We start from the raw sequence: 25202 nt of genomic DNA on the forward strand, positions 1-25202 counted from the left end.
TACTTGCATTTTATTATAACATCTGTTCGTATGACCGAACTTAGCATAGTACTTTGGTTTGATTTAACAAAATAACAAAAATTTTGAAAAATACTCTAAGTACCATAGCATGCTTTCACTTATTTTGCTCGTGTGTTTACATACCTTTTGATATGCTTTGCTTACTAGATAGCTTATATGCCCCCCAAGTGATTGAGGAGCTTTAGGTCCTCGGTCACTTGCCTTGACTAGGACCTGTTCGAACATTTCTACTCGGAAATAATACTTGTAAAAATGAAAATATAGCAAAACAACACACGTAATGAGAAAATACTTGTAATAAATACAATGGTTGGTAAGATTGACTGGCTACGCACAGTCCCTTTTATTTCTCGTAATAAATGGAAAAATCGTGTATGTACGAGTGATCAATAAAATGATCTTACACTTATAAGCGATCAGTCATAAAAATGACTAACCCTTGTTCATAAACTTGTAAAAAGTAAAATTAATACAAACCAATTCTTTAAGAAGAGTTTTTTATTGATAGTACTTGCGCAGGTGTTTTCCATTCCAATAGCGAGGAATGAGATCTCCATTTAAGCGAGCAAGTTTATAAGTGCCTGGATGGAGGACTTCTTCGACTTGGTACGGTCCTTCCCAGTTAGGTCCGAGTACTCTAGCGGCTTGGTCATGGGTGTTAAGGAAAACTCTTCTAAGTACTAGATCTCCCAGATTAAATTTCCTTTCTCGTACTTTAGAGTTAAAATACCGGGCGACCTTTTGTGGTAAGCTACTACTCGGAGTTGGGCTTGCTCGCGCCTTTCATCGACCAAATCCAAAGACTCCATCAATAACTGGTTGTTATCATCTTGGTCGTACGCTATCCATCGATGTGATGGCGAATCTAATTCAATAGGCATCATAGCCTCATACCCATAAGCCAAGGAGAATGGAGTATGGCCCGTTGCTATTCGATGGGATGTCCTGTACGACTAGAGGACTTCAGGCAATTGCTCTGGCCATGTCCCCTTTGATTCCTTAAGCCTTTTCTTCAGAGTATCCTTTAGTGTTTTATTGACTGCCTCAACTTGTCTGTTTGCCTGAGGGTGAGCAACTGAAGAAAAGCTCTTGATAATTCCATGCCGCTCGCAAAAATCCGTGAACAGATCACTATCAAACTGTGTGCCGTTGTCCGAGACAATTTTTCTTGGCAATCCATAGCGACACACAATGTTCTTGACCACAAAATCCAGCACTTTCTTGGTCGTTATGGTTGCAACTGGCTCAGCTTCGGCCCACTTTGTGAAGTAATCAACAGCCACCACGGCGTATCTGACACCGCCTTTCCCTGTGGGAAAATATCCAATTAGGTCTATTCCCCATACTGCGAATGGCCACGGACTTTGCATCTGTTTTAGCTCATTGGGGGTTGCTCGTGGAATCTTGGAGAATCTCTGGCACTTGTCGCACTTTCGAACAAATTCCATCGAGTCTTCATTCATTGTTGGCCAGAAGTACCCTTGCCTTAGGATTTTCTTCGATAAGCTCTGCCCCCCAGCATGGTCTCCACAAAAGCCTTCATGGACCTCTCTCATTAATTCTTTGGCCTTCTCTTTTGAAATACACCTGAGGAGTGGCATTGAGTATCCCCTTCGGTATAGAATTCTGTAACGCCCTGGTTACCCCAGAACAGTTACGGTGAACCAGAAATTTGACTCATTGCCTGAGTCCTTTGGTTAAAAACGTGATCTAAGTGTTATTAACAGGTTAAGGTGAAAACCATTAAAAAGGAAAGGATATGTTTTATTGATACATAAAACTGTTCATGGGCCCACAAGAACATTTACACGTTGTTTACAACTCAAAAGGTCATTACTGTTCCAAAATTTCAAACCCCATCGACCTAAGCGGCAAAAATAGGGTAAACCCCCTAGTTCCTCTGAGAACTCCTTGGCCGTGGTGGTCAAGCGGCCGCATATGTACACATCACCACCTAAGATCTCCACTCAAAGCTGGGTGAGCTTTTCTTTTCCTTTACCTACACCACATAGCACCCATGAGCCAAGCCCAGCAAGAAAACATAACATTATATGTAAACATCATCAAATGATTATCATTATAATCACACAGAGCTCATAGATTTCAAACAGATGAGTGAATATCACTTGAGGTTTTGATAAACCATACTGAGTGACTGATAAACAGGTCACTAATTCGAATGGAAGAGTGGCTACTAGGTAAGCCACTAGCCTTCAACAGGTTCTGGTAAACCATACTGAGTGACTAACAAGCAAGTCACTATTTCAAGTGGAAGAGTGGCTGCTAGGTAAGCCACTAGCCTTTAAGTGCTTATATTATTCATCGACCTTGAGGTCGGTCCGGCATTAATGCTCTTTGAATCATTCAATGCAAAAATTCGATTAGATCTAATCTTTATTGGCTTGCGTTGAACACGCTAAGGCCGTTCTGACTAATGAGTCAGCGCAATGTGACCAGTGCCCAGTACCACTGCCGAACCTGACTAATAAGTCACAGCTTCACAGTTGATACTAACACCTTTGCCAAATCTGACTAATGAGTCAGTATCATGCACAAGTGAGCAATATTTGCTAAGTATTCCACAATCAATTCATGTCCACATTTATTCAACCAACATGCCTCACGAATAACTATGCATGTCACGTTTGGGGTGCAATTCTCTTACCTCTGGTTCGAGCGAGAAATAATAACAAGACCGACTCCTGAGAACAATCGACCTTTGATTCCTTAGCATTCACCTAATCATAACCAATTATAACCTTGTTGACGCGGTTCTTCGCCAACAGGTAATTAAGAGAAGAAGAGAAAGGGATTCGTGCTGAAAGTAGAACCGTCACAGATATGAAATCTTAGAGAATGAACTATGTGACTCAAGATACGTTTTTAAGTGGTTCAAAGGTTAAAATCCTTCTACTCCACTAGTCAATATTATTGATGTATTCTGGGTATTTGGTTTACAAAGTATATGGCTCTTCAGAGACTATTTTTTCCAACCCCTATCAACTCCCAGGGTCCCCATATTTATAGGAGAAGGCACCTGGAAGTTGGTAGGGAGGTCATCACGTGACCTTACCATTGGTCATATCAACTCTGTAACATTTATGATTAATTCCTAAACCTGACACATAAGTGTGGTCTAATCAGTATGTAAGGAGATAATGGGCCGCACGGCCCAACCCAGCCGTGGGTGTCTGAATGCGCACGTTCCTGATGCGTGCCCGGAAAGTCAGGGAGATATCGGACATGTGATGTCAGATATAGGCACGTTTATCTTGCGTGTGTTGACTTTACAAAGGATCAGAGATCCACAAGCAGAAGCTCGCACAACGAGCTGCTTCACTGACCCAACCTTCGGCCTTAAGGACTCATTCCCCCAGTCTTAGGCAGCATTGGCGAGTTCTTGAGGATACCTCGAGCTAAGTGAGTACGACCTGGAAAACCAGATCTCTGACCTGGGGAAGTTTACGGACTAACCTTGATTAGTCTGAGGCTCGACCTGCTAACCAGCCCGTGGGAAAACCAGGGCGTACATCTGCCCCCCAAGCTCCTGCTCGTGGTATATGACGTCATATATAGAAGACCACAGTAGGGGCTTCTAGACTTCCCTACAACCCTTCACATTCCACTTTTTGCGTAGGCGTCTGATACGTGGAACGCCGTGGGTGGTGACGGTACGTTTTACGAGAACCGCATTTAATGGCCTAGCCTATTGCCTAGCCGTCGTTTCATATTTCGAGTGGAAGGCCTCGGATCCCTCACTAGGGCCATCCAAGAGCCTTCTTCACGTGATCCTTCCCTTATATAAAAAGGGGGTGGCCATCCTACGCACGGACCACCCCTTCATTCAGAAATTTCCCCAAATCTCTTTCCTTCTTCCTTCTCTGACTTTCAGAAGAACGAAACCCTCGACTCTACTGCCACCATTTTCCTTGTTCTTGAAGCTTAGGCACACGAGTTTCTCCAAAGCTTTGGAAGCTACTGCATCGACGAGGCTCCTACCAACACAACACTCACGTTTTCCATCCAGCCATATACTGTAAGTTTTCTGACCCTATTCATTTTGAAAACATGCCACTGCCTAGGTGAAATTTTTTACTGTAGCCGCATGCAAGGGTTCTCGGGGTTGCGTGGGTAGGAGGGTGACAGCCCCTTTTAGGCTAGGGCACACTTGTTGTAGGAAATCACCTTAGAGTATGGGTTTCAAGATGCTTCTTCAGGAACAATTTCTGGTTAGGATTTTTAGGAACTTTGGGTGCAAAACCGGGTAGCTTAGGGGATATGCTTCAAAAGCGGTTTTTCAACATTTTGCCTGCTGAAACTTCCCCCCCAAGGCAATTTTTTACTCTGAGCCCCCTGACACACGAATTCCGAGTAACCTGGGATCTGTTGGGAGCATATGCGCGTGTTCATTGAACCGCGTGGTTCCACTCTCCACGGGCTAGGCTTACCTCAGCTCGTGTAAATAATAATTGCTTCGTCCTTCTGCTTGGGTCGCCTTTTCTAAAGTGTTTTCTTTTGTTCGATAGGCGACCAGATGGCTCCAAAAAGGGACCTGCCTCAGAAGAACGTGGGAAGCTCGATCTCCCATCAAGAGAAAGGAAAGGCGGTGATGCCAAGCTCGCCGATCCCCCACTTCGGGCCGGCCGTGGAGAAGCAGGTTGAGGTGGCCCCCGACGCATTCTTTGAGGCGGAGAGAATCGTCTCAAAGATAACCGACCAGCCGAAGATCAACAAACTCTTCCTCATCCACAACATCCCACTGGGGAAAGCCTCAGTGATTGCCCGGCCTGCTGCGGAGGGCGAGCGGAGCTGCACGCCACTCGATGAATCGTTCGCGGCCTGGAGCGGTGAGCACTTCAAGGCAGGGGCCTTCCTTCCCCTGGATCAGTGCTTCGCTGACTTCCTGAACATCGTGGGGTTGGCCCCTTTTCAGCTCCCCCCCAACTCCTACCGTCTGCTGGCGGGGTTGAGGTACTTGTTCAAGAAGCAGGAGTGGGAGGTCCCTACTCCTGCTGATATTTTATATTTCTTTTGCCTCAAAGCCAGCCCGGATCAGCGGGGGCGAGGTGACGGGTTTTACTATTTAACCCGTTTTCCTAATACGGCGGCAGTCATCGAGCTGCCAAGTCATCCAAATGACTTCAAGGACCAGTTTTTCATGTCAACTGGGTTCCGGAACTGTGAGCACCACTACTTCAATCGTCCTCGTAAGTGAACCCTGACCCTAGCTCGCCTTTTGAGTTTTGTTTAATTTTAGCTCCCCCGTACTCCATTCTGATTCCAGCCCAATCTTGCAGCCATCTACGCGAGGACCGAGAATTCTGCGACCCTCGGGGGTCAATATGAAACACTAGCGGGCTTGCCCCCCAGTGAAAAGGACTACCGCACGCTCGTGACGGACGAGACGATGGTGTTCTGCAAACTGATCTTTCCAAATCAGACTCTGAACCTAAAGAGGCTCCGGGGGCCGCCCCCAGCTCGCGCAAACAGACCTATCACCGTGGAGGAGGTCGCGGAAGAGGAGGACGAGGAGGACGAAACAGCTGAAGTTCCGCTCGTGAGGAATAGAAAGAGGACCTTGGAGGTCGCTCAGGGGATGGATGAGGAGAGGATCCAAACCGGAGCAGCCGCGGGTCCTTCCGGTCAAGGTAACCCTTATTTGTTTAAGAATGTAGATAGGGCCACTGCAGACCCCTGGCTGGTTAGGTTCAACCCTAGGCAGATCGTCCATAATCACGGGAGGGACCCGGACCTGAATACACTCCTGCTCCATTGTGTTGACCGGCTCGTGCTGGATCACCAAGAGAGCCGGCCTAGGGGTACCATAGTAGTAGATAACACCCTAACTTTTAGGTCGATCCTTTTTGAGGAGTATGGGACCAACTTACGCACATGGCCATCACTTCAGAGGGGTACCTATGCCCCGGGGCTTAGACAATATGTAGAAGAGTCAAGCCCCGAGTCAGAACCGGACCTAGAATCCGCGCCAGTTCGTGAGATAATTGTCCTAGGCTCTTCCAGCTCGGGGGGTAGGGCTCCCTTAATATTCGTATACTTTTTTGCTTTTAACCTCTGCATGTTTGCTAACTTGTAATAACCATGTTTTTGTCTTTGGCAGAAGAGATGTCTCAGCCCGGGGGTAATCTGCGGGGTGTAGTCTTCGGCGGGAATCCCCCAGCAGGGCCAAGGTTGAAAAGGCTCCGAGAGTCCAAGAGCGCAGCCGGGGCCTCCACCAAATCCCCGGCTAAGGAGAAGGAAAAGACCCCGCCATCCCAGGTCGAGGGGGCGATCCTCCCTGTTGCCCGAGCAGGACACATGCCCCTGCCGCCCCAGCGGTCTCCACCAGCCACCCAGAACGTGGTACTGGAGGTCGGGACTCCGGACGTACGCATCCCGGTCGACCCCCAGGATCTGGGAAAGATCCTAGAAGCATTCCGGGGGATGGTGTATGAGTCGGCGAGCTATGCCGTCGGCCGCTTCTACAAGCTCAAAGAGAAAGATCTCCGGGCTATCGAAGCAACGAGCCCGGTCCGAGTCATAGAGTCTTCGTTGGACATGACCCTAACGGTAATTTGCCCCACTCTTTTAAAGCTGTAACACTTACACAATGCCTTGTTTTTCCACTTAGCCAACTTATCCTTCCTTTCTTGCAGGGCATTGCTGCCGCTCATCGAGGTATCGCTAGGACCAAGGCTCGGCTCGAGGAGATGGAGGCTGAGCGCCAGGCCGCCCTTCAGGAAGCTCAGGCGGCGAAAGATGCGCTGGCGGCTTTGAAGGCCGAGCTAGAGAGGAGCCGCTCCGAGAACCGAGAACTTAAAACCTCCCTTGCCACTTCGCGAGCAGATCTCGAGGAAGCGAAGACCGAGGCCCAGACTGCCCTGGAGGCCGCCTTGGAAGCCGAGCGGGCCATCTCGGAGCAGTCAATGCAGGACCTGTTCTATCACTGCTGGGCCCATAACCCGGATGCTGACTTCTCTTTTATGCCGCCGGACCTCTGGGCTTTTTTGTTGCCGAAGCTCCAAGCCCGCCTAAACAAAGAGGCACCGCCCTCGGAGACTGGGGAGGCCTCTGGCGCGGTGGAGCAGGACGAGACCGCGACCTCCAAAGGACCAGCTAATGGGGCTTAGGGCACTTCTCTTTGAGCAATTTTAATTATTTTTATTTTCTTTGTAACCTTTTCATGAGGTGTTTTCACCTCGAGACGATTTACTTGGCAATCTTAACTTATATATATATATTTATATAAGCTTAGTTCATGCTAACCGTTATTTATATCCCGAGCTCTTTAAGAAAGAGCCACGACCAATAAACTTAAGTTAACATCCAAGTCTTATGACCCGGTTAAAACCAGGACCTTATTTTGAAAACTTAGTTCATGTTAACTTTTATCCATATCCCGAGCTCTTTAAGAAGAACCACGATCAATAAATTTAAGTTAACTTCTAAGTTTTATGACCCGGTTAAAACCAGGAACTTATTTGGAAAACTTAGTTCGTGTTAACTTTTATCCATATCCCGAGCTCTTTAAGAAGAACCACGATCAATAAATTTAAGTTAACTTCTAAGTTTTATGACCCGGTTAAAACCAGGAACTTATTTTGAAAACTTAGTTCGTGTTAACTTTTATCCATATCCCGAGCTCTTTAAGAAGAACCACGATCAATAAACTTAAGTTAACTTCTAAGTTTTATGACCCGGTTAAAACCAGGAACTTATTTTAAAAAACTTAGTTCGTGTTAACTTTTATCCATATCCCGAGCTCTTTAAGAAGAACCACGATCAATAAATTTAAGTTAACTTCTAAGTTTTATGACCCGGTTAAAACCAGGAACTTATTTTGAAAACTTAGTTCGTGTTAACTTTTATCCATATCCCGAGCTCTTTAAGAAGAACCACGATCAATAAATTTAAGTTAACTTCTAAGTTTTATGACCCGGTTAAAACCAAGAACTTATTTTGAAAACTTAGTTCGTGTTAACTTTTATCCATATCCCGAGCTCTTTAAGAAGAACCACGATCAATAAATTTAAGTTAACTTCTAAGTTTTATGACCCGGTTAAAACCAGGAACTTATTTTGAAAACTTAGTTCGTGTTAACTTTTATCCATATCCCGAGCTCTTTAAGAAGAACCACGATCAATAAACTTAAGTTAACTTCTAAGTTTTATGACCCGGTTAAAACCAGGAACTTATTTTGAAAACTTAGTTCGTGTTAACTTTTATCCATATCCCGAGCTCTTTAAGAAGAACCACGATCAATAAATTTAAGTTAACTTCTAAGTTTTATGACCCGGTTAAAACCAGGATAGGACTTAGTTCGCGCTAACCCTTACCCATAGATAAGAGTCAACACCTAAGTCGTTAAGGAGACCTGGTTATGTCCAGGTACCATATGCCTCCCAAGTAACTGGGAAAGGGTTTTTCGTGGTTACTTTTAAAATCACACTTGCAAATAAAAAGAAACATTCGATTCTTATTTATACATAGAAAGTGGCCCTCCAGGCCTTACAAGTGGATCATTGATAGTATTTCTTTAAGTGGATGGCATTCCAAGTCCGCGGGATCGCCCCTCCATCAAGTCGAGCTAACTTATAAGTTCCCTCCTTGATGACTTCGATGACCTGGTATGGTCCTTCCCAGTTTGGTCCCAAAACCCCATCTTTGGGATCTTTTCCGGCCAGGAAAACTCTCCTTAGGACCAAATCGCCAACGCTAAAGACGCGTTTTTTGACCTTGGTGTTGAAGTAGCGAGTGATCTTTTGCTGATAATGGGCGAGTTGGAGTTGCGAATCCTCCCGCTTTTCATCAATCAGGTCTAGGGAATGGCACAGGAGTTCGTGGTTCCGGTCTTGGTCGTAGGATTGGACTCTATGCGACAGAACCTTAACCTCCACAGGGAGGACTGCTTCACTCCCGAAGGCTAGGGAGAAAGGAGTGTGACCCGTGGGAGTTCGATGCGAGGTCCGGTACGCCCACAGGACCTGGGGGAGTTGGTCTGGCCAGACCCCTTTTGCCTCGTCTAGCCTCTTCTTGAGGCTTGTCTTTAGAGTTTTGTTCACAGCCTCGACCTGGCCGTTCGCCTGGGGATAGGCCACGGACGAGAAACTTTTCACAATTCCGTGCCTTTCACAAAATTCGGTGAACAGATCGCTGTCAAATTGGGTGCCGTTGTCAGAGGCGATCTTCTTAGGAAGGCCAAATCGACAAATGATGCTTTTCACCACAAAGTCGAGTACTTTCTTTGATGTTATTGTCGCCAATGGCTCTGCTTCGGCCCACTTGGTGAAGTAGTCAATGGCTACCACGGCGTAACGGACCCCTCCCTTTCCGGTGGGCAGGGCGCCCACTAGATCTATTCCCCAAACGGCAAATGGCCAAGGAGCCGAGATCATTTTTAGCTCGACCGGAGGAGCTCGGGCAACCACAGCGAATCGCTGACACTTGTCGCACCTTTTCACATACGAGATTGAGTCTTTGGACAGAGTCGGCCAATAATAACCTTGCCTGAGAACCTTTAAGGCCAGGCTTTGCCCCCCAGTGTGGTCTCCGCAGAATCCTTCGTGAACTTCCTGCAGGATGGCCTTCACTTCACTTGGAAGAACGCACCAAAGGAGAGGTAGGGAGTGCCCACGTCGGTACAACACTCCTTCGACTAGCGTATATCTAGGAGCTTGATAAAGGACTCGTCGTGCGTCGTTACGCTCTTCGGGTAACCTGCCTTCGACGAGATACTCAAGAATGGGGGTCATCCAGGTCGGCCTAATATCAATCATCTCGATCTCTGCCCGATCTCCCTCTATACTTGGCTTTTTTTAAAATTCTATTGGCACCAACCCCAGGGTTTCTGCCTCTCCCGAGGTGGCGAGTTTGGCGAGAGCATCTGCGTTGGCGTTCTGCTCCCGAGGTATCTGTTCGATCGACCCTCGCCCTAATGTGGCCAGCTCGGCTTTTACTTTTGCCAAATAGGCTGCCATCTTGGGTCCTCGCGCCTGATACTCTCCCAGGACCTGGTTCACCACGAGCTGGGAGTCACTGAAGCACTGGATGGAGCTCGCCTTTAGCTCACTAGCTACCCTCAGCCCAGCCAATAAAGCCTCGTACTCTGCCTCGTTGTTAGATGCCTTGAACCCGAACCTTAGCGCCGAGTGGAATCTATGTCCCTCGGGGGATATCAGGATGATTCCGGCCCCGGAGCCGTTCTCGTTAGATGAACCATCAACGAAGATCTTCCATGACGAATGTGGGGAAGCGACCTAAGGCAAGCCTTCTGATGGATTCTCCTGGAATCCCGTGCACTCCGCCACGAAGTCGGCCAAGGCCTGACTTTTTATGGAAGTTCGTGGAGTATAGAAAATCTCGAACTGACTGAGTTTGATCGCCCACTTTAGCAAACATCCCGATGCTTCAGGCTTTTGCAACACCTGCCTTAGAGGCTGATCGGTCATGACGTGCACCGAGTGGAACTGGAAATATGGTCTGAGCTTTCGTGAGGCTGTGATTAGGCAAAACGCCAATTTTTCCATCAGTGGGTATCGCGACTCTGCTCCGAGGAGTCTCTTGCTGATGTAGTAGATTGGCTTTTGAACTTGGTCCTCTTCTCGTACTAGCACGGCGCTAACTGCATCCTCAGTGACGGCCATGTAGAGGAAAAGAGGTTCTCCTGCCCTGGGCTTGGACAGCACGGGCGGTTCAGCCAGATGCGCCTTCAAGTCGAGGAATGCGCTTTCACATTCTACTGTCCACTCAAATTTCTTGTTTCCTCGGAGCAGGTTGTAGAAGGGCAAACATTTGTCGGTTGATTTGGAAATGAACCGGTTGAGTGCTGCCACCCTTCCTGTGAGGCCTTGGACGTCTTTCCGCGACCTGGAGGAAGGAAGCTCAAGTAGTGACCTGATTTTGTCGGGGTTTGCCTCGATTCCTCGGGTATTGACTATGAACCCCAGGAATTTCCATGATGCGACACCGAACGTGCATTTCTGAGGATTGAGCCTCATGCCATACTCTCGTAGTATTTTAAAACATTCTTCCAGGTCGGGAACATGGTTGTCGGCAGTCTTTGATTTGACAAGCATGTCATCAACATACACCTCCACGTTCTTTCCGATCTGGTCCGTGAACATTCTGTTTACTAGCCTCTGATAGGTAGCTCCGGCATTCTTCAGACCAAATGGCATGACCTTATAGCAATAGACATTCGTTGGGGTCATGAAGCTGGTATGCTCCTGGTCCGCCGGGTTCATCGCGATCTGATTGTAGCCTGAGTACGCGTCCATGAAGGACATGAGCTCGTGCCCCGCCGTGGCATCCACCAACTGATCGATCCTTGGCAATGGAAAGCAATCCTTGGGGCAGGCTTTATTCAAGTCGGAGAAGTCAATACAGGTCCGCCACTTCCCGTTGGGCTTTGGAACTAGCACGGGATTAGCGACCCAAATTGGGAATTTGGCTTCGCGGATAAAGCCACACTTTTTGAGCCGGGCCACTTCTTCTTCAAGGGCTTCGGCTCGGGTCGTTCCTAAACGCCTCTGCTTTTGGGATTTGGCCGGAACACTTTTATCCAGGTGGAGTGTATGCATGATGACACTCGGACTAATCCCCACCATGTCCTCGTGCGACCATGCGAACACGTCCAGGTTTTTTTGTAGAAAAGTAGTCAGCTCCGCTTTTCTTTGGTCAGAGAGGTTCTTCCCAAGCTTAACCGTCTGTGATGGGTTTTGTTTATCAATGTTCACCTCCTCAAGCTCTTCAATAGCCTGGAGCTCGGATCTGTCCTCGCCTACACGGGGGTCAATGTCCTCGCTCAAGGCGATCTTTTCTTCTTCGGTCTTTTGAGGTTTTTCAATCTCAGGAGCCGCCAAGGGTCCCTGAGATTCCTCCTCGCCCTGAATGGCCATTGCCAGCTGCCTGGGTTTAGACTTTCCCTTCATGGAAATGCTGTAGCATTCCCTGGCAGCGAGCTGATCGCCCTTGATGGTACAGACTCCTGTTGAAGTAGGGAACTTCATGGCGAGATGTCGAACGGAAGTGATGGCCTCGAAAGCTATGAGCGCAGGTCGGCCCAAAATGGCTTTGTAGGCAGCGGAGCAGTCAATGACCACGAACTCAAGTAGCTTGGAGACTGTCCGAGACTCTTCTCCTAGGGTGATCACCAGCTCGATTGTCCCTATCGCTGCTGATCCTTCTCCCGAAAAGCCATACAGCATCATCGAGGTTGCCTTTAGCTCGGCGACAGTCAGACCCATCTTTTCTAAGGTGGATCGGAATAGGAGGTTCACCGAGCTCCCATTGTCCACCAACACTCTCCTTACTTTCCGGTTGGCGAGCTGGACTGCTACGACCAAGGGATCGTTATGAGGGAATTGGACATGGCCTGCGTCTTCCTCCGTGAAAGTTATCGGTTGTTTCTCTAACCGTTGCTGTTTGGACTGACGTTGTTCCGGGACAAACTCCGCTCCGTTATGAGCCTTTAACTCATTCACATACCTCTTCTGTGCGCCTCTGCTCGTGCCAGCCATATGCGGCCCTCCAGAGATGGTGGATATCTCTCCCTCGATCACGGGAGGAGGGACGTCCTGATCTACCCGAGGCCCGGGCTGATTGGCTGGGACTTCTGGAGTTGGTCGACTCGCTGGGACCCTGTTTCGTGAATATTGCGCCAAGGGGCCTGCTCAGATGAGAGTCTCAATTTCATCTTTTAGATGTCTGCAATCGTTGGTATTGTGGCCGATGTCGTTATGGAAACGGCAGAACTTCGAAGTATCTCTCTTTCCCTTGTGGTGCTTCAATGGCTCCGGCCTCTTCCAGGGGACCCGATCAGCGTTGGCCAGGAAAATATTTTCCCTGGACTGGGTGAGCTCGGTATATGTTGTGAACACGGGCTTGAATTTTTCCACAAACTTATTCTTCTTTTGACCGTGCTGGCTGTTTTCACCGTTTCCCTTTCTTTTGCCACCGCCGGGCTGGTTGTTCTGCGCGTCGCCGGGGATTGCCACCGCGATCTCCATCCCTGCCCCAGCGGGCTTCTCGGGAACCTGGCTGGTCCCCACGGCTGAAGCTTCAGCTTCTTCTAAGTTTATCCATTCTTGGGCTCTGTTAAGGAATTCGTTAACCGAGCCGACCCCCTTCCTCTGAATATCTTTCCACAGGTCTCCTCCGACTAGGATTCCGGTTCTCATGGCCATGAGCTTAGAGCTATCGTTAGCGTCCCGGGCTCGAGCAGCGACATTCGCGAATCTGCTCAAGTAGGCTTTTAGCGTCTCACCGGGCTGCTGTCTTACGTTAGCTAGGGAGTCTGCCTGGATTCGGGCGGCCTGGGAGGCGCGGAATGCCCTTTTGAAGTCAGCTGAAAAAGTCTTCCAGGAACTGATTGACTGTCTTTTACTTTGCTTGAACCACTGCCTGGCAGGTATGATCAGTGTGGAAGGAAAGATCAAGCAACGCAGCTCCGGGCCAATGTTATGAGCCATCATTAGGGTGTTGAACATCCCCAAATGATCCGACGGGTCCCCGTCCCCGTTGAACTTTGACAAATGGGGCATACGGAAACCAGATGGGTAGGCCGTCGCTGCTATATTGGGGGCGAAGAGTTCCATTTCATCGCCAGAGTCATACTCGTCTTTTTCTTTTTCTGTTAGGAGCTTTCTCATCAGCTCCTCCATCTGAGTTAGGCGCTCAAGGGTTTTTTCCTGAGATCCTGGGTTATTCCGGGGCTGTTCCACAGCTCCGGACCCATTGTACACATTAGGTGGGTTGTTGCCCCTCCTATCTTGAGACAGGTTATTTGGGGCATTCCCTCCATTACGTACTTCGGATCGGACTCCTGCCGAGCGGGCCTGCCTACCATCTTCGGTTCAATCGTCTCTGTGAGAGTTGAGGTGATCTCGGAGGTCGCCTCCCTGCGTAGTCTGGTGACTTTGTGCCGAACTCAGTCGCTGACGCAGGTCTCCTCCCGAGAGATCACTCCGGCGACTACCGGTCCAGTGGCTCCTGCTGGATAGGCTTGGAGTGCGTCTTTGGCGGTTACGACCTGATCCTTCCCCTGGCACCCTGCTGCGCCAGGAAGGCCCAGCCGACGGCGGGTCTCTCCTACTACTCCCGTAGGCTGGGATGTCCCGAAAGGGCTGAGGAGATGGGTATCTGATTGGAGAAGGAGGATGCCTGACTGGGGAGGCGATCCTAGTTCCGTCCGGACAGATCAAATTTGGCGGGGGCCTTTCGGCCCTGCCAGCTTGCTGGTCCTGCGCAGGGCGAGCTGGACGAGGCGCAGGACGGTCTTCTGGGATGGGCTGGCGCTGCTCGCCCGCCCCGGATCTCCTTCGGGAGTTTCCTCGAGCTCTCCTGGGCGCCCTCGAGGAAGGTTGAGAGCTAGGGGTTGACGTCCTCACCGAACGGCTGTATTCCTGTTGTCTGACCCCAGGCATTTCCCTGAAGTTTGCCTCTTGATGGTGTGATGAAGGGGCAGAGTTGGCTGCATAAGGCCTATCTGAACGGCTATGTCTGGACCGATTACTCCGGCGAGACTTAGGAGCCTCACCTTGCCTCTCTCCAACGTTAACGTTGGTTGTGAGAGGGGGTAGTCGGGCCAGAATATCCTGGATTTGCCGACCGGCTGTTGCTAACTGGCTCCTCAGTTGAGCATTCTCCATCTCCACCGCAGTATAATAACACGGGTTCGGATTAGGTGGCCGGGGTGTTGAGCTTCCAGTGTCGTCCTGGCCCGCCGGCTGCTTTCCTGGCCTCTGCTGGACTCCAGGAATTTGCTCATCAGGGATGGCAACATGGTGGGCCTCCTGCCCATCATGTTGTTCTGTTTCGTTGCCATGCCTGGATCGAGTGGTCACCATAGTTGGATGTTTGTGGTAGCACTAATCGAACTTGCTCTCAATGAAAACACCAAACTGTTGACGCGGTTCTTCGCCAACAGGTAATTAAGAGAAGAAGAGAAAGGGATTCGTGCTGAAAGTAGAACCGTCACAGATATGAAATCTTAGAGAATGAACTATGTGACTCAAGATACGTTTTTAAGTGGTTCAAAGGTTAAAATCATTCTACTCCACTAGTCAATATTATTGATGTATTCTGAGTATTTGGTTTACAAAGTATATGGCTCTTCAGAGACTATTTTTTCCAACCCCTATCAACTCCCAGGGTCCCCATATTTATAGGAGAAGGCACCTGGAAGTTGGTAGGGAGGTCATCACGTGACCTTACCATTGGTCATATCAACTCTGTAACATTTATGATTAATTCCTAAACCTGACACATAAGTGTGGTCTAATCAGTATGTAAGGAGATAATGGGCCGCACGGCCCAACCCAGCCGTGGGTGTCTGAATGCGCACGTTCCTGATGCGTGCCCGGAAAGTCAGGGAGATATCGGACATGTGATGTCAGATATAGGCACGTTTATCTTGCGTGTGTTGACTTTACAAAGGATCAGAGATCCACGAGCAGAAGCTCGCACAACGAGCTGCTTCACTGACCCAACCTTCGGCCTTAAGGACTCCTTCCCCCAGTCTTAGGCAGCATTGGCGAGTTCTTGAGGATACCTCGAGCTAAGTGAGTACGACCTGGAAAACCAGATCTCTAACCTGGGGAAGTTTACGGACTAACCTTGATTAGTCCGAGGCTCACCTGCTAACCAGCCCGTGGGAAAACCAGGGCGTACAAACCTCAATTAATGAGAATCAACATGGATAGGGTTTTAACCTAAGCACCACTCTCGAGACCTCGAAACACGCCCACAAGGTGAGTAGATTCGATCTCGGGCCTTAAGGATTGAAACCCCAAGTCAAAAACCCTTAAAAACACTCAAAACGGGACTTTGAAAGAACAGAGTAGCGCTACAACGCTCAACCCCTAGCGCCCCAGCGCTATACTCAGAACCCCCAACACGTCCATCTGCCTCCTGAGTAGCGCTGTATCGCCCTAAGGTGGGCGCTAGAGCGCTACCTCCAGCACTGAAATTCCCTGAAACACCCTTTTTCATCTCCTTCGATTCCCACCTGATTCCAAAGCTTCCAAAACCCATTTTTGATGCCAAATGAACCCAAAAACCATCCTAACATACCCCAAACATCCGACCATAGGAACCCTTGCCAAAACTCCCAACAAAACCAAAGTCTCAACCTAGAAATCACAGCTGCAAAACAAAGCTGAAACAGAGCAAACCAAGGAATTCTATGGCTAGAAACTTACCCAAAACTCAGCTTATGAAGCCCTTCAATGGAGGAACACACTCCTAAACTTCCAAAGCTTGCTTCCCAAGCTAGAATCCGATTGATTCAAAAATCACAAAGAAACCTGAGGAGAAGATGATACGGGAAAGCTCTCAAACGTGCTCTGTTTTTCTACCTCAACCTCAGCCAAAAATGGCTTATATCTATCCTAGGGGTGAAATGACCATTTTACCCCTAGGTCAATTTAAAGTTTCGAAAGGCTCCCAAGGGCATATATGGTATTTTCCACCTATCTCGTTAATCATAATTAACGCTCTCCAATTCCCGCTATTCTCGATAATCTCAAACACCAATAACTCACATCTTGTTACCCTTTAATACCCGGTAACGCTCTAATCATTAAAAACACCCCGAGACTCGACTCGAGCCCCGATCTTAAACCTGTTGTGACTAGACTGCTAATCAACATTCCAAGATCGTCTCATGCCGAATGGCTCGAACAAACCCACATTATAATGTGATCTCAACATATATCACCAACACGCATACAAATATGCAATTATGCCCTCAACGGGCCAAGTTACCATCACACCCCTGTAATTATAAATGTGGACTCACATGCATACATTTAACATCATATTATAATATAATCCACATATACATGCATTATATCATTTAATGGCATAATTAAGCAAGTATGGCCCTCCCGGCCTACTATTTCCACCATTAAACCATACTGGAGAATTCGGGGCATTACAAATTCCGTCGACCAGGATGAACCTAGCAGCTTGCCGCGGAAGAGTCCTGGCTTTGTTTCTGTTCGTCGGCAACACACCATGTGTCAGGTACTCTATGAAAGGTGCCATCCATGTATCTGCCCCCTAAATCACCAAAGAGGTTTCCTCTACTTGGATGCTTGGTGCGAACAACCGTTCAACATGCACTATATTCAGGGTGTCAGCATCCTTGGCACTCGCTAATTTGGCTAAAGCATCAGCGTTTGAATTCTGGTTGCGAGGTACTTGCTGGAGAGTATACTTATCAAACTGTGCCAATAGATCCTTTGCTTTACCCAAGTAAGCGACCATCTTCAGGCCCCTGGCTTGGTATTCTCCAATGATCTGATTAATCACCAACTGGGAGTCACTGTAGATTTCTAGTGACTTTATGTTCATGTCTCTGGCTAGTCGTAATCCTGCGAGCAGTGCTTCATACTCCGCTTCATTGTTGGACGTCATGAAGTCGAATCTAATCGTGCAGTGAAATCGATGCCCTTCAAGCGTTATCAAAATCACTCTGGATCCAGCGTGATGCTCATTAGAAGAACCGTCCGTGAACAACTTCCATGAGGGAGCTTGGCTTTGAGGTTCAAGCGCTTCTATTTGCTCATTGTCTGGAAGCCCAGTGAGCTCTACAATGAAGTCTCCCAGCACTTGTCCTTTTACCACTGCTCGTGGTAAGTAAGAGATATCATACTGCCCAAGTTCAACCGCCCATTTCAATAATCGGCCCGCGGCTTCTGGCTTCTGCAGAACTTGTCGTAGAGGTTTGTCGGTTAAAATTGTGATTGGGTGAGCCTGGAAGTACGACCGCAACTTTCTGGAAGCTAAGATCAGACAGTAGGCTAATTTCTCAATAGGAGGATACCTCAGTTCTGCTCCTATTAGCTTTTTGCTTACATAATACACGACCTTTTGCACATTCTCCTCCTCTCTTACTAGAACAGCACTAGCAGCATATTCTGTGATCGCCAAGTAGATGAACAGGGTTTCTTTATCAACCGGCTTTGATAGAATCGGTGGCTGCGACATGTGCGTCTTTAAAGCTTGAAAAGCCTGCTCGCACTCCTCTGTCCATTCGAACTTCTTGTTGCCTTTAAGTAGATTAAAAAATGGGACGCATTTGTCCGTCGATTTGGAGATAAATCTACTTAGAGCAGCAATCCTTCCGGTTAAAATTTGAACATCTTTGATCTTTGTTGGCGATTTCATATCGACCAGGGCTTTGATCTTCTCAGGATTGGCCTCAATTCCTCGTGAGTTTACTATAAATCCCAAGAATTTCCCTGATCCAACTCCAAAGGAACACTTGAGGGGATTTAGCTTCATCTGATATTTATTCAAGACGTTGAAGCACTCTTGCAAGTCCCCTATGTGTCCTTCTGCCTTTTTTGACTTAACCAGCATGTCATCAACATATACTTCCATGTTTGTGCTGATCATCTCCTTGAACATTTGATTGACTAGTCACTAGTAAGTCGCACCAGTGTTTTTCAAACCGAAGGGCATTACTTTGTAACAGTAAAGCCCTGTATCGGTCTAAAAGCTAGTGTGATCCTCATCAGGTGGATGCATACTGATCTGATTGTACCCGGAGTATGCATCCATGAATGACAGGATCTCCTGTCCTGTAGTGGCATCGACTAGCTGGTCGATCCTAGGGAGTGGGAAACAATCTTTAGGGCAGAATTTATTAAGGTTTGTGAAATCCACGCACGTTCTCCACTTGCCATTCGGCTTGGGAACTAGTACGGGATTAGAGACCCAAGATGGATAAAATGCTACCCTGATGAATCCATTCTCCTTTAGCTTCTCGACTTCTTCCGTTAGAGCTTTGGATAAGTCTTTGTCGAGCAGCCTTCTTTTTTGTTGTACTGGTGGAAAACTTTTGTCTATGTTCAGGACATGGCTGATGCCAGGTCTATCCCAACCATGTCTTTATGCGACAAGGCAAAGACTTCCTGGTTCTTCTTTAAAAATTCCACCAGTCTTTGTTTTGTTGTTGTCTCTAAGTTTTTACTGACTTTCACAACCCTGGTCGGATCTGCTTCATCGAGTTGGACGTCTTCAAGGTCCTCGATGGGTCCTACTTCTTCATCAAAATCCCCAAAGCGAGGATCCAAGTCCCTATCCTCACTTTGGGCAACGCCCTATTTGGTGACATAATTACCTGATTGGGCTTGCACTTCATTGGTCGTTTGCAACTCTTTCCCGGCGGTTTCCCTCGACCCACTTTTCTTTGCCTTAGATATCGAGGCGTTGTAGCACTCCTTCACTTCTCGTTGGTTTCCCAATATGCATCCTACCCCTGCGTCAGTTGGGAATTTCATGGCAAGGTGCCATACTGAGGTTACAGCTCGCAGGTCGACCAGAATAGACCTCCCTATTACAGCATTATACACAGAAGGACAATCAACTACTATGAAAGTAGTAAGTAATGTCTTGTTTGCAGGCGCAGTTCCTGCCGTAACGGGGAGCCTAATCGACCCTGTTGGCGCGAGCCCTTCGCCAGAAAAACCATATATGGTTTGGCTGCACGGCTCCAGGTCCTTGACGAACAAGTTCATCCTCTCCAGTGAAGACTTATACAAGATGTTGACTGAGCTCCCTGTGTCAACCAACACCCTCTTAACCATCATATTGGCAATCTGTACGTCCACGACCAACGGACATGCTGGGCATCATCCTCAGAGAAGGTAATCAACTCCTCCTCTGTTCAAGCTTTCTTAGGTGCCCGATCCTCCACACTCACCATCTCGATGTCTTGGTCGTGGCGTAAGGTCTGAGCGTATCACTCTCTTGCCTTCCCACTATCTCCTGCAAGGTGTGGGCCGCCACAGATGGTGAGTAATGTACCTGCCACAGGAGCTGGCTATAAAGGTGGCGAGCGTTGGCGTGTAGGTGCCTGCTCGTTGCCTCCTTGAGCCTCTCGCTGAGACCCTCATGCGGCTTGTACATACCTCCTTAGGTGTCCTTGTCTGATAAGGAACTCAATTTCGCCCTTTAACTAGTTACACTCATTGGTGTCATGTCTGTAGTCGTTGTGAAATGATAACTCTATGATTTAGAGTTATTTTTATGATTTTTGAACTTGTTTTTTAGGTTGAAAAGAGTAATGAAAGTGTGTTAATTATAAATTTGTTCAACTTTTACCTTTATGTTTTAAGTAATGAGTCCATTTAAGAGTCTGTGAGTTGTGTTAGTAATTATAAATATTTATGTAAATTTGTGTGTTTTTGTCATTCAGGAAAGGAACCTTCAAAGCGCCAAGGGAAATTAAAGGAATCAGAAGGAAAACGGGGGCATAAAGGGAGCATTGCTGCTCGGATGCTGTAGGCCAGACTCGTAGCAATTCTGGGAAAATGAAGACTGACGTGGACAAAAGCCAGCTGGATTTATTTACTGATCTCAGCGCCTATGTGGCACCCATTTTAATGAATGAAGTCAGCTGGCTGAGGTGGCAAGAGAGGGACCAAAGATGGAAATGGGCTGTCCAATTAGGGTAAGGGAAAGTACCCTAAAAAGAGGACCCAGCCGAAATAGAAGGGAGTACCATTTTTTAGAGGCTAAGGAATTCTTACCATCACCATCAGAGAAAGAAAAGTACAGAGAAAAAAGAGGAAAAACAGAGAAAATACACAGAAGAGGAAGGTCAACAAGGCTCACGGCTAGGAGGATTTAGCACAACAAAAATCCTTCTAACTCTTTCTTCTACCCTCCTCATTTTGTAGTGTATCTTCTTATTTTCTAATTTGTGAACTGAGTATTATGGATGATTTCATTTCAACTGGTTTTGTAATCTTGATTTCAAACATGAACTAATTTCCTTAAGATTTGGGTGGCTATGAACCCTATATGATGAAGTATTGATTCAATGCATGAGTTTAGTAATTTTGCCATTGTTCATTTAAGTGTAATTAATGCTCAATGATTGTTGTTTACTGGCCATAACTAACAATTAACTAGCTAGATCTGATTTTGGGAAGAATTTGTCTAGCTGAATCCACTTAAATGATGCAAGAGAAATACCATTTTAGGTAAATCTTAGTAGTAAAATAGGAATGTTTTGCTACCTTGTATAACCTGAGATTTGGTGATTTAATGACTGTTTTGCAACCTGATTTAATATAGGAATATGTTGAATTGAGTTGTGAAAGTATATCAGTGGGTTTTGGAAAAAGCTTACTGGTCTCTTGTGAAATCGGTTAACTCTGTGCTTAATTGCTGAACCATTGCTATAACAACTGGGCAATTTATACAGGGGAAATAGCCATCCAGCTCTAATTTTTCGCATAGATCTTCTCTGAATTAATTTTTTTCTGAGTTCTTCATTTTATTTTAATTGAAATTACGTATACCCATTAAATTTCAGATTCATATTCCAATCATGTTTTTAATTTTGTTATCTTATTTAAAAAAATTTCTTTTGTTGATTTTGCAATTATTTAGTTTAAAATCCCTGTGGAGACGATACTCATTTACTACTATATTACTCGTTGCCAACTGTGTATACTTGCACATTTTAATTGCTTAAATTTACGCAACATGAAAACAACAGAATTTTGTTGTATCTCTCTTGGAGATATCCTTCCTTATAGGCGCTGGTTGCTTATAAAGGACATTGGCATTGGTCGCTTGGTAGACCTCTGCTCTACTTTCAACAAGGGTCGTATAGTTGGTGAATCTTGGCTCGTATCTATTGCCTTTGGGGCATTTATTTTTGGACGTTGATGGATTACTCGCCCTTTTTCCACCATTTTTGCCATTTCCATTCCCGTTGCCTTTGCCGTTGCCATTGGGTTTATCCGACCCATTGACGGCTTTGGCAGAATCTTCCTTTGGTCCCTTGTCTTTCGTAGGCGACTTTTCCTCGTTGGCGATCGCATCCTAGAGCTTGATGTATCGATCAAGAAATTCCTGGGTACTTTTTACCCCATTCTTTCTTAGGTTGTTCCAGAGGGGAGAATGGCGCCTAATCCCAGCAGTTAGGGCCATCATCTTTCCCTCTTCACCCACTATTTTGGCTCCAGCCGCTGCTCGCATGAAACACTGGATGTATTCTTTTAAGGGCTCTCCCTCCTTTTGGCGTATCTCGACCAGTTGATTGGCCTCAGTGGGGTGTACGCGACCTATGTAGAATTGTCCATAAAATTCCTTTACGAACATTTCCCACGATACTATACTAGCAGGAGTAAACTTAAAGAACCACTCCTAAGCTGTGTCAGATAGGGTGGCGTGGAAGATCCTGCAGCGAGCATCGTCTGACACCTTCGAATATCCATTTGTATCTCAAACTTGTTTACATGAGATACTAGGTCCCTGTACCCATCAAAGTTCGGCAGCACTAGCATCTTGAACTTGTTGGGGGTTTCTACCACAGAAATCCTCTGCACAAACGGAGTGCCTCTCCTCTGATCGTACTCAATGTGGGATGTCCAGCTCCTGACCAACTGTTGTATCGCCTGATTCAGAGCATCAATTTGAGCCTGAACCGCGTCTGGGATTGCTGGGGCGACTTGTGCCGGAGGAGCGTACTCATCGTGCCTCTCGCACCTGTCATTGAGCACGTCCCTCAGGTCATCATCTTTACGCCTTTGTTCGCTAGCGCCCAGCCGATCAAAGACGTTATGCTGTCGGGGCTTCCCCCCCAGCGATATGGCTCGCAGGCCTATTTTCTCTTGGTGGGGGGTTTCTGTCTCCACCTCTTTCCTCACGACCTCGACCAACGTTCCTCCTGCTAGAATCGGCCTCATTATAGTCATGGTCGTCCCTAAACTGCGACTGACTATGGCGCAACCAGTTGGTCACGCTGTTTCCTCCTCTAGCTAGCATCTCCCGAGCGTCAGGGGGAGGCCTGCGTTAGTCGGTGGGTCCCTGTGCATTGTTATGTCAAGGGGGTCCCCTGCCCGCAGAGTCTGACTTGTTGTGCCTTCTATTAGCAGAAGGACGCTGCCCCCTGCTCGGTGGATTTGGCTCATCGTCCCCTGTGCGTCTAGGGCTTCGGGGAGGTTGCCCGACCTTATTCTGCCTCTGGCACTGGGGATTTCCACAACCAGCTTGAGAATGTGGTTATTGATCAGGATCCTGAATTGGGACATCCTCCTGAGCAACAGGCGATTGCTCCAGCCTTTGAGGGCTTGCTGGCTGGAGCGGAGGACTTGGATTTGGGGCTCGCTGTGGTGGTGCATTTGGTGACTGATCCGGTTAAGAGGTCATCGCAGCTTGTCCTCGGGCCATTTGAGAAGGTGGTTATTGATTAGGATCCTGAATTGGGACATCCTCCTGAGCAACAGGCGATTGCTCCGGCCTTTGAGGGCTTGCTGGCTGGAGCGGAGGACTTGGATTTGGGGCTCGCTGTGGTGGTGCATTTGGTGACTGATCCGGTTGAGAGGTCGGCGCAGCTTGTCCTCGGGCCATTTGAATGGCTGCTTCAAGAGCAGTCGTGGCATCTCTCTGCCGACGGTCCATGTTCGTCTGCCGCTCATTCAGCTCCTAACGCTGATGTTCAATCTCCCTCTGCTGCAGCGCCAAGGTCTCTGCTGCATTCTCCTGATTGTCCCTCAGATTGGGCAACTCGTCCTGCAACACACTCAGTGTTATCCTCAGTGTCTCTGAATCCATTTCTTCCTCCTCAAAATCCAAGTGTGGCTCATTTTCAGCCGCATTTGGAGGAGGAGGTTGAGAGGATGCAGCACCAGCAGCCTGTCCAACTCTCTTGGATGTCATCGCCATTTGATCTTTTTGAAGTTTTTGATTGATCTCTCAATGAAAGCACCAAAATGTTGACCCTTGATTTGGTCAACGACACGGAGTCAAATAAACGACAAAGAACAAAAAGGAAATCAAGAAGAGAATCAAATGGGAAGAAAGTGACACTAGCAATTTATAGTGGTTCGACCCCAACTAGGTGGTAAAGACCTACGTCCATTTAGTGTTCTTATTGATATTGAATCCCAACACTGTGATCAAAGAACTAGGGTTCTTTGAGTTTCACCAGTCTTAAGAGAATTACAATTTCAGTGGATAATCACACTATGTTTTTCTCTCTGAATACAAAGATTAAAAGTGCAAAAGTCAAAAGCCCCTTCCTTGACTCCTCTCATTCTTATTTATAGGCTCAAAGAGGTTACATGGGCTGATGGGCCTTTATTACCCTTAAGAATAGTGTATCAAGGAAACAAAAAGAAATATATTAAGTGTAGTTATTACAAGATTGCGTATCTTAAAGGAAGTAAATAGAAGTATGCGACCAGACTGGTCGCACATAACTGCGAGACTTGATGAAGAAATAATCATCTGGTTGATAGTCGAACAGAATCTCTTCACTCAGAACTGCCACGTGCCAATCACGTGTAAGAAATTCTTGCCACGTCATCAGGATCCATTTTTGGGTAAACAAGAATCTCATATATTCACTTTATGATCCTTGAATTTATGTACTGGCATGCCTTTAGTCAAGAGAGTTGCGATCATTCAATTTAGTGCTTGCATGCTTAATGACCACTTTCATTTTATTTAACACGCTCCTTCCTAGCTAAATACTTAATGTCAATATGCTAGCTTCGACTTACAACTATTGTTGTTTCAAGCCATAAATACTGCAGCTGAATTTGTCGCAAGATTTTTCTTAATGGCTTAGAAATAGACTCTACAAATCTAAGACCTGATACTCTAAAATTATACACCATACAATGTATCTTCAAAACAGTAAATGAATCTGACTTCTAAAGTGGAAGTAGCAATCAAGGTTTTCCGTGACACAACTATACCAGTAAATATAAAACATAATCAAATGTTGAATTATGTGAATCAATATAATTGGAGAGGTCTGAATCTAATTAGTTAATTATTTCCAGATTGTCAGTTCGTCTAAAGAATGCATGTAATCCTTGGTATCATAAAGATACCTCATCACTTTCTATGTAGCTCTTAGGTGGTCTAAACTTAAGTTATTCTAATATCATCCCATCAATCTGACAGTAAATGCAATGTAACATTTTGAGCATAGCTTCCGACAACAAAAACATAAGGAATGTTCTTCATTTCTTCCCTTTCAAGATCATTATTCGAATATTAGCTAAAATTTAATTTATCATCCTTAATAATAGGAGCAACACTTGGTAAACAATCTTTTATCTGAAATCTCTAAAACTTTGTTGATGTAGGCTTCTTGAGAAAGACTTAAAAGACCTTGATATCTATCTCGATAGATCCTAATGCCAATG

Source organism: Humulus lupulus, chromosome X, assembly GCF_963169125.1.
Source record: "Humulus lupulus chromosome X, drHumLupu1.1, whole genome shotgun sequence".
Lineage (NCBI taxonomy): Eukaryota > Viridiplantae > Streptophyta > Magnoliopsida > Rosales > Cannabaceae > Humulus > Humulus lupulus.